This window comes from Gavialis gangeticus, unplaced genomic scaffold (assembly GCF_001723915.1).
Source record: "Gavialis gangeticus isolate Ggan-Ray unplaced genomic scaffold, GavGan_comp1, whole genome shotgun sequence".
Taxonomy (NCBI): domain Eukaryota; kingdom Metazoa; phylum Chordata; order Crocodylia; family Gavialidae; genus Gavialis; species Gavialis gangeticus.
Genome location: NW_017729001.1, coordinates 34,819,467 through 34,830,207, shown reverse-complemented (window position 1 = coordinate 34,830,207; position 10,741 = coordinate 34,819,467).

The following is a 10,741-nucleotide window of genomic DNA, read 5'->3' as shown; positions in this document are numbered from 1 at the left end:
CATGACCGGGGGCAGCAGGGCAGGCCCTATGAGGAGAGGCTACAGGACCTGAACCTGTTCAGCCTCCACAAGAGAAGGCTGAGGGGGAAATCCAGTGGCCTGTTACAAACTAGTCAGAGGGGACCACTAGGCATTGGGGGAGTCCCTGTTCCCCAGAGCACTACCAGGAGTAACAAAGAATAATGGCCACAAGTTGACTGAGAGTAGATTCAGGCTAGACATCAGGAGGCACTACTTCACAGTCCGGGCGGCTAGGATCTGGAAGCAACTCCCAAGTGAAGTGGTGCTGGCTTCTACTCTGGGGGTCTTTAAGAGGAGGCTAGATGAACACCTTGCTCGGGTCGTCTGACCCCAGCATCCTTTCCTGCCCGTGGCAGGGGATCAGACTTGATGATCTGCTCAGGTCCCTTCTGACCCGACCAACTCTGAAACTATGAAGATGTATTAGGCCTGGAACCTGAGAAATAGGATTCTGTGCTATCTCAGAGCACTGATTTCTTGTCCCCAGATGTTTTTTTGTAGCCAGTTTTGCATCAGGAAAAAAATCCTTCCTGACCCCCCAAAGGCAGTTGTCTCAAGCTGTAAAGCGTGAGATTTGAACTGTACTCAGCAAGGCTGTGAGTCCTGTTGATGCTCTGAGAGCCGTGTAGAACTGGCTTTCTGTTCCCTTCATGGTGGTTCATAAAGAGTGCAAGTGAGCAGGGGATTTATGGCGTATACATGTTTGTAGGAAACGATCTTTGCCCTGGAACAAGGGGCCCTTTTTAGTGGAACATCCTCGTCTTGAAGTGGGTTAGTGATAAAACAGAGCCTAACACCTGAGCCCCGCGCTGCAGGGAGCTGTGGTTTTCTTTTGGGGACTAAAATATTTTTCTAAAATATTTGCTATTTTACTAAAAGCAAATTCTCTGAATGTTGTGTTTCGTCACCCAAATATTTATTGTCAACTCGATTTTAAGCAGCAAAATGATTGTGTGTAAGTTGCTGTTTAATTTGACGTGTCAGATCATTGTACATTGGGAGGTTAATAACCTAATCCTGTGACAGTCCATCCTGATTGGCTGAGGAGCCACATGAGCAGTCTGTTTTAAGGAGTCACAGGAATATAGAAGCCCCGAGCTGTATGTGTTGAGTCACGTGTGATGTTAGAAAAGACATATTTATCACATGCTATTGAAAAATTAACATTGTATATGAAGAGCCAGGAGCGATCATTGGAAGAGTTTCTTGTGTTTTGGGATTTGCAGTCTTAAATATCCCCGTTCCTTTTTGCATTTCTAAATTACAAATTTGATATGTAGAAAGCTGGGCAATTAGAAAATTCCCTTTAGGAGCTGAAGTATACATCTTACACATACCAACCTTGTGCTTGTAACTTATTAGCAGTAAAAAGCCAAATGCAGGATACAGAATAACATGAAGTACACTAATGTGGTGGTTGATGTTTTGCTCACTCTACGAAAACAAAAGCTTAGCCATTTCTACTGTTCAGAAGCTCCAGAATTGTGGGCCCCATTGAGTGAGGTACTGTGCGGACTTGTAATAAGATACCCTGCTCCTAAGGAGCTTCCAATCCAAAGCAGTGACAAAGGAGGAGCGACAATCCGAAGAATGGGAGAAGAAGAATTAGTCTGAAGAACACTTATGCACAACTTAGTAACTTCCATTTAAAAAATAACGAAAGGTATGAATAAAAAGAATATAAAAAGTTTTGATAACTGTCTTAGTTGTTAGAAGTTGTCTGATTGAAATGCGTTGTGAAGAGCAATTAGAAAAACCATTAAGTGTACAAAGTCAAGTAAAAGGCAATCGGGACTCATAGTAGAGATGATATCTTTTATTAGACCACCAAGATTTTTGCAAAAAAATTATTTAATTGCAAGCTTTCAGGTACAAACACCCTTCATCAGGCATTGGAGAAAAGACTGTAAAAGTTCTGGATAGAAATGAAAGTTCATATTTCATAGGATTTCACAGAGGGGTCAATAGATGGAAAACTCCTCTGGGCAGTTGGTTCATAGCTGGTATGAAGTCTCTCGCCTCCTGTGAGGATCTGTGATGATGCAAATTACCTTGAAACAACAGCAGGAGCAGGGTCTCAGGTTTCAGGTGGTCACAGTTGCTTTCTGCTTGGGAAAATATGAAGATTTCATTAAAAAAGATCAGCTAAAATTCAATACCTTCCATGTGTTGGGTATTCAGGTTGTAGCTGTATTGGTCTAGAGGAAAAGACAATCAGGACTCATAGTAGAGATGATATCTACTACAAGTCGAGTAGTTTTTTTTTCCTATAATTTGCTGCGTATGTCTCAATCTTTATAACTCAGTAACTAAGTTTGATAGTAAATATGTTGACAAACATATATAGCTTGTATGATGAGTAGTATTTTTAATGCAGTTGAATTAAAATCAGGTTATCCTCTGAAAAGAGCTGGTGGATAGGGCATGGTCTAACAGATCGTATCTCCTGTATGTATTGAATTGTACCTGCTCGCTTGGTATGAAAAGAGAATGCTGCTCTTCACTGGATGGTGGTGTTGCAAAGGTGTAAGTAAGGCTCTACTTCATAGAATGAGGGGAAAACTGGCTTTGCAGAAACTGCAGTTTTTATCTCTGATGCAAATTTTCCACTCAGCTCTGCTGGGTACCAGGTTTTGTGATGATTGCTTGGACAACCTTAGAACACAGAACTGATCTGTTTGATTTAACTTTTTAAAATCAATTATGGAAAAAGAAAACCTCTTCATTGTTAAATGAGATTTCCAATATAAACTCCCAGTTTCAGAATGCCTTCTTCCAAAGTAACACAGGCCTGTAATTTATGGGTAGGATCTCCAAATTTAGGTATTTTCCCTCTGATTTAGGTTATTTATATTTTTAGGTAAATTATGGTTCACATTTTAGATGTAAAAATAGATTGCCATGAGCATCTAAAAATCCCTCCTGTCTTATATAAAGTACTCCTACCTCCAGATCTCTGTGCATCAGGGAATGAACTTGCATGGAACTTGTTGTTTCTTCTAGGTCTGAGGATCTTGTGCCCACAATTCTCAAGACAGGAAAAAGGGTAATTTTCAGATATTTTTGCACTTTTTTTTTAAACACTGTCCTTTTCTTCTAGGGAAGCCTCTCTTTGCCTTGGTGTGGTTTTTTCCAGATAAAACTTTATTTTTACAGGAAATATAAATCCTGGAGTAAGATCTGTGGATGTCCCATAGTCAGACTGAACAAGTAGTAGATTTTCTGTTGGGAAGAGAGAGACGTTGATAATGGTCACAACGTAAATGCTCTGGTTGAAGTTCAGTACAGGTCATGCAAGTGCTCAGGACTAACGGAGATGGCTAGGTCTTTCTTAATGCTTGTTCTGTTAAACAGTGTGTTGCCTCAGCAGCTTATAGTTTCATAGTTTCTAGGGTCGGAAGGGACCTGAGCAGATCATCTAGTCCACCTGAGCAGATTATCTCTTTGGGGAGGGCATCAAGAATTGTGTGGACCAGTTTAAGTGGCAAGTGCATGCTGGGCGTCTTCTAGCTGAGAAAAATAAGCTGAATGGTTTCAGACCTGCACGGTCAGTGAGGTCTGCCCTGTAACTGTGTCTTCCTCCTCCCAGGCCCCTGCAGTCAGAGGGGAAGGAGTAATTTGGGCTGTTAGCTGGGGCTGCAACTAATGGGATCCTTTTACTTGTGGATAGTTGATGTTGTTGCAGATAAAGGAGATGATTCTTTTGGACTGTGCTGATGTGCTGTCTGTATAATATTTTGTAAGTGTTTGATCAGAAGCAGTTCAGATTAAAGTGACTTGCTGTGCACTTGAGCAGGTTCTGCAGTAGGTTGGACAGCAGAACTGGGATCTTGCATTTCCAAAGGCTTTTCAGCTGCTGTTTCTGCAGAAATCCTATTTGGATAGGGGAAGGGATGCGTGTGGCTTGGCAAGACTCGGTATCTGCTCCAAAATGCAGCACTAGCCATAAATAAAGTGTTGGCCGCAAGGAGCGTGGAGGTTATGGGGAGGGACTCGAGAGTCTTTGTTTATTCTTGGGCTCTCATCCTAGGCACTTTCTTTTAAAACACATTAACGCTCCAGAATCTGGAACCGGAAAACACGAGGCTTTTATAACAGGAGAACTTTCCAGTTGAGGTGGAAAAATGAAGACATTGTTGGGCAAATCTAGTGGAGTTTGGTGAGAACTGCAAAATTTGAAATGTCGTGGAGTTATTCTTCAGAGAGTGAAACTCAATTATATGTTTGAGTTTTGGTAACCTATATTTAGAGTGAGTAAATGTCACTGTTCTGTTTTTCAATAACCTTCTGGAATGCTACTTTTCCCTGTATGGCTTTTTCCTTTTCATTTTTTGTAATACTTCAGTCAATATCCCTGGACTGTTTCACTAGATATACAAATCTTACATGATATACTTAAGGTATTAAGTTCTCTTTTGTGAAAATTATCAGGGGTTTAAAAGGGGGGTTTGACAGTCTTTCAGTTTAATGATGGACTTGTCACAAAGACTCAGTCTTCATAGGGCGTGTGTGTGGGGCGCGCGTGTGTGATGGACTCCAGTACAACTGTGCGTGAGACTGGTGGGCTCTTCAGGCAAGTGATTCAGTTATTAAAGTTATTACCTGGATCCTGTACCACGTTGTTTTCCCTCCTCATCTGCTTTTTGACCAACTACGTTATATCTTGCCATTCATGTTGCGGATTTTATGAGAATCTGTTTCCTGTTTGAAGCTTTTGAAGACAGTATGCTCCTCTTACAAGCATAAAAGTCTGACTTTCAGCACACTTTGGTTTATTTTAATTGTTGCATGTTCAGTCTGCGTAAAATCCCAACTTTCCAGCGCTTGACTTTGGAAGCTAAACATTCTTCTAACGTAATGTTGTGTTTGTAACTTTAAAAAAAATAGAAGGATGAAAGCAGATCACATCACGTGTGATTAGCAGTCACTGTGACTCTTTAATCGGGGTCAGAGCCTGAATCTTCAGGATTTCTGCAGACAGAGACCTGGTTTTCCTGAAGGTAGGCTCAAGTACTTACCAAATTAAACTGGCTGGAAGTTGTGTGAGCTTCTGCCCAACTGTTGCCTCGGGGAGGGAGAACTGGTGGCTGGCATGCACTGCACGGTTCAGAGGAGAGTGGGGAGCCTGAGCCACCCCCCGCCATCTGCCCTGGACTTACTGCAGGTTGCTGCTCCCCTATTTTGTGCCCCAGCTTAATTTCGCATTGCCGCTCCAGCCATGTTTGTTCTGGCAGCTGCTACTTTGGTTGTGGCATGGTTTTTTCACTAATTCCTTGCTTGTGGTCATAATTCTCCTAAGGAATACAGGTGAAAAGGGGAAGCGGTGGTTTCCCCTGCCAGATACCAAAGGCTTGTTATAGGCATGAGAGAGACAGAACTTCTGGCAGCTTCAAGAATCCTCTCTGATGAAAAGTGGTGGGCAGTGTAAATATAGGGGATGCCACCGTCTTCCCCTGTAATCACTGCAAAGACTGCTAGCTGCAGCTAGAAACAACAGAATGGCCGTGTAACGAATGCTTGCTCTGCATTGGTGCAGTACCTCTCATGGTTGTAATAATGCCCTCATACTCATGGTTTGGGTGCCAGAATGGCTTTGCTTTTTTCTGTGTTTGTTTTGCATGTGAAATGACATTCTGCTGCCATCCGTGTTTCTTCTCACTCCCGATGCCTGAAGAAGGACGATTGCCCCTGGAAGCTTGCAAAAAGCTATTTCCCAACTACGCTGTTGGTCTAATCAAAGATATCGCATCTACCCAAAGAACCTTGCCTGCCTCTTCTGACACCAGGCATTAAATTATAACATACGCCAGAAATTACCATTGTCGGTTCCTTTAGTACGATTCCAGTTTTTTGCTGCAATTTTATTGTTAGCTTTGTGAGATTTTTAATGCAGAGCCCATGTTATATGGACTGAGAATTGGGCTGTCTGGATTCCCTTCCTGATTCTGTTGGTGACTCTCTTCGCCCTCTTGGGGGAAAGCAGCAACTTTGTGCCTCGATTCTGTGTCTGTAAAATCCGCCTGCTGATACTCGTTTCCCTCATGGTAGGTACAATTGTGGGTATGGTTTATATTTTGCTTTCTGAATGTCTTGAACTCCCCGAGGTTTTGCTTGATGAAGTCTGCAGTGTCCATATTTCCTCAGCTGAGGGTTGGCAGTTTGCAGTGTTGAGCAACTCGATAACAGGTTAATAAGGATGCTCCCAAGCAGATTCTCCCCACAGTACTGAAAGTGTTTGACCTGCTTGTTGTCATTAGACGGAAGTGATGAAGATGAAAGTGCCATATGCTGTAAAGTGTGCAAAGCTGAAGATGGCATCCTGAGAGTATTCCTATTAAGCTTTGATTGAAATCTAGTTTTACAGCTGGGCAGAGCTCCCTGCTGCTGCTGCTGGAAATGGTTTTTACACTAACCAGCAGTCGTTTCCAAATGAAAGTGCCACTCTTCTGGATGTCTCTGGAGGCGTTTTTGATGTTGCTGCAGTTGGTGAGGAATTCCCCAGGTCTGGTGTCTGTGAGCCTGGTCACTTGATGGATGGTGGTCCAGGAGGTGATGGAATGGGAGCTGTGTTTAACCCCAAGCGTTCCTCTGGTTCCCCTGACATAAACCAGCAGGCTGAGCTGGTAACAAAGTGCAGAACTGTGTTCCTCCGTTCAGAGGATGGATGCTTTCTGACGTGAGCGAAACAGAAGTATTTTCTTCGATGTGTATGCCCCTTGCAGTATCTGCATTGTATTAGCAGGTTGACTATTTTTGTTTTATTAACAAAATGGCCAGTGTCAGAGTAAAGGCAGGGTGCACTATGGCCAGATCCCAGGAGTCAGGCATCCCGGTGGTAGCAGTGGTTTTATCTCCTTGGTCCTCTGTGCACAGGCTGCACCATTACTTACGCGCAATCATCTCTGAAGAATACATGCAGGCTTTCTGCTGAGAGGCTCAAGTCCTGTGGCTTTTATTCTCCTTGTCCTTCCCTGTTTATTGCCTGTGCCTACTTGATTCGCTGTTAGTGAATTTTATTCCAGACTACAAATTAGGTAGGCTTGCCCTCCTAACCCAGGGTGGAAATTGGCTGCATTTAATGAGCTAGAATGGATTAAGTCCTGAAGAGTGGATCTTATTGCAATGAGTTAGGTCAGCAACACTTTCATTTTAATGGATTTCTTAAAGAAAGCTAGTTTTGTGCTCTTTAAAACTTGAAATCCTTCTATATGCATTTGCTGCTTTACACTGTGACAATTTGTCTCATCTTTCTCATCTTAAGCAAACAAAAGCCCTGAAGTGGCTTTTGAGAAGAAAGAATAGGTTTAAAATCATGAATGTTAAGGAGCATTTTCTAAAGGTGTGAGGATTAAACTAGGTCTGGCAAAAAGTTCTCTGTTTACCACCAAAGGACTGTCACTTGATGGTTGTGTGCACACAAGTGATGGAACAAAAGGCATCAGTGACCTGGGCTGGCTGTAAGAAGGAGCTGGACTGTCGGTCCAGAGTAGCAGACTATAAATCGCCCAGTATTTGTAGCATTAGGTATGATGTGGTGATGGCTCAAGTGAAATCCAAGGTGTAGGTGTTCAGGTTCTGAAGGCTGGCTCTAACCTGGTCCTAGAGGCAGAGGACGCTATGTAGATTTTATGAAAGATAGAAAGTTATAAATTTCCTCAAGTGCTGCATTCTGTTGCGCTGATCTGATCCCTGAGTTTTGAATTGTTGCTATGAATTTCAGCTCTGACAGACACCTGAACTGGATTGCCAAATCTTCTTACTTGGGTAAGTTGCACGTGCATTGCAAAATTATAATTAAATAACCAAAGTCACCCAGTTTCAGAGGCACTTTTTACAGAAGGCAGTTGAGGCCAAGAATTTAGTAAGATTTTAAAAAGGATCAGGCATTGAAATGGATTTTAAGCATCTTCCGAGTTGTTACAATGGATGATCATGCTTCTCAGTGGTACAGTGACCCTCTCGTTTCAGGGTTTAAGGTGAACCCTCTTTGTCAGAAACCACAGTGAGACCTCCTTGGAGGAGCAGATTATCCCACACTTGTCCGTGGTAGGACTGTTACATCTTTCTCTGATGTAGCAGGTACTGGCTATTGTTGGAGACAGCGTAGTATGCTCGGTAAACCCCAGGTCTGACCAAGGATGACAATTCTTACATGCTCTTCCAGGTGGCATCCAAACCCCAAATTGTCACTTCCATGCTGAACATCAGTGGTCTAGTCAAATGATTTTTATGTAGGAGGTCAGATGGTAACGCATCAGCTCACTAGCCTTGCCTCACTGCAGCTCACTTGTCTGGTGGTATGGTGCCACGATGGACTACAGTCCTGTTGAGACTGACACTGTTCAGTTTTCACTGCTTCTCTGGTTTTACACATTGGAAATGCACATAGCTGGTTGCTTTGTTTCCTGTATTGGAGTTGTAAGCACTGACTTTGAGATCACGCCTACGGTTTCTTCCTATAAGTCAGTGATTTCCAAACTCTGACGCACTGTGCACCACCAGTTTAAAACAACACAACCTTAAGTACCACCAGCAAATTTTAGTCATATAAAGTAATTGCAATAAATCTGTTAATGCTTACCACTGTTAGGTTGTCTGTGTATCACTGGTGGCACCTGTACCACAGATTGGGAACTGCTGCTATAAGCAGCATTCACTTGGTATTCATTCTTAAAACCTTACTAGGAAGTTTTAGTTTTTGCAGAAGCTTGTCATGCAGAGCCTCACGGTCATACATGCTCTGATGCTCTTAGATCTGTTATTGTTGATGTCCGTAGGTGCTCCTGATGGGGGCTGCGGGTGGGGAGAAAACAGCCAATTTACAAGAACATTACAGGCTTCTGGCTGTAAATTGCATAGTACATTTGTATGAAATTCTTGGCTTCATACAGGATATCTTTAACATTGTATAAAGCACAATACATTTGTGCTGAAGTTAGCAGATGAATTATAGGGGGGTTTTTAGGGCTAGCTCCTCCGTGATTTTTCTTGGTAATTACACATATCCTTTTCTTATTAAAATGTTACATACATTGGTCTGTGCCTTTATAGAATAAGTCTTGCTGAAAAAGTGGTTTGGATTTTGAAACTAAGATGTGGACTCTTAACCACTCCAAGTCTAGTATTCCATTTTTTTCTGGCAGCTTCCAGGAAACTGCTACATGTTGTACAACCAGGAGAGAGCTGGAATATGAGAAATGCAAGGCTGCCTGCAGGTTGGTTTCATAGCTGTTAGGGGCTAGATGGGACATCCTTGAGTCTGTGTCTGCCAGCATCATATCCAGCCCCCTGCACTTGGTCAGGAAAGACTGCTGGGATCAGACGACCCCAGCAGGATGGGCATCAAGACGCCCCTTGTTTGGCTCTCAGAATAAGACTAATATAATACAGCAATTGCCATGGCTGCCCAACATCACGTGCTTTACATGCTGCTCACGCGTTTGGCAAACCAATAGAGACATTTGCGTTCTAGCGGGCATAGGGAGCAGGTAGCAGATGTGGTGCGTGATGCCCAAGGAGCTGCTTCTCCTTCCCCGAGTGAAGAAAGAGCAGGTGATGACAACAGGAGGTTGAGAGTCCAGTGCTGGCGTTTGGGTCTTTGCCTCTCCCAGCAGTCAGAGGGCTCCTCCCATAAACCCAGAGGTTTTCATAAATCCCTCCCAAGCAGCTCAAGTTCAAGCCAGCTATTACTCCCCTGGCTCCCAGCTGCCTCATCTTCCTCCCAGAACACATCCACAAATCCAGCTCCTCCTGTCTGTTCTTAGCTTTGTCCAGGCTTGCCAGTCTGTCGTGCTGTTCAGTCCTGACAAACTGACGGATGCTGATGCGTTTGTGCAGCTCCATGTCCATCCTCTGTTACCTTTTGAGGTGAGGCACTCTGACCATAACCTGAGGTTTCTGGCCACGCGCAAATTTACAGGTATTTGGGGGAACTCACTTTGTTGCATAAAATGCCACGGGACAACTATGAGTTATTTGGGTTATTGCTGTCTGTGGGAGAAAGCATGATTTCAGAATAAATTCTCTTTTTATAAACTTGATTGAAGCAGCAAAAGTGCATGCCAATAAATCTAAAGTTGTATTGCACAAGCATGCCATTTTCTGATGGTCAAAAACTGTGCTTGGTCTATAGTGCAGATACTCAAAGTGTTGGGATCTTGTGCTAACTGGCAATTGTGAACCATATTGTGACACCAAGCAACAATTATTGATTAACAGAAAAAAGAAAAGTTTGTTTCTGATAGCATTTTAGCTATCCTAAGTATCCTAAATATTGTCCCATGGAGAGAGATTTTTGATACTCGAGCCATTTTCCCACGTCTTGGATAGATTTCCAAGAAAGTGAAGTTGTTTTCCCTAATGACAGCCAGGCTCTTGATCCAGGAAAATCTGTGTCAGAGGAACTTGTAATACTATTAATCCATTAAAACATGTTCCGTTTTAAAAAATGTTATTTCTTGCAGCACTGAAGGGTCAAGTTTGAGCTGAAGGAACGCTGTTGCCATCTCCTTTCTTGTCCCCCAACAAAGAAAAGCAGGAAAAAACGTTGATTACATCATACTTGGAACTTTTACTCTTGAAAGCTTTATATTTAGGGGCAGGTCCAGTTACAGACTGAATCTAGAAAATATCCTGCAGAACATCCACCCTGAGTGGTCCCGTGTTCACTTGTAACTTCCCTGCATTTCATTGCTTAAAAAACCTTCTTCTTTTTTTTTTT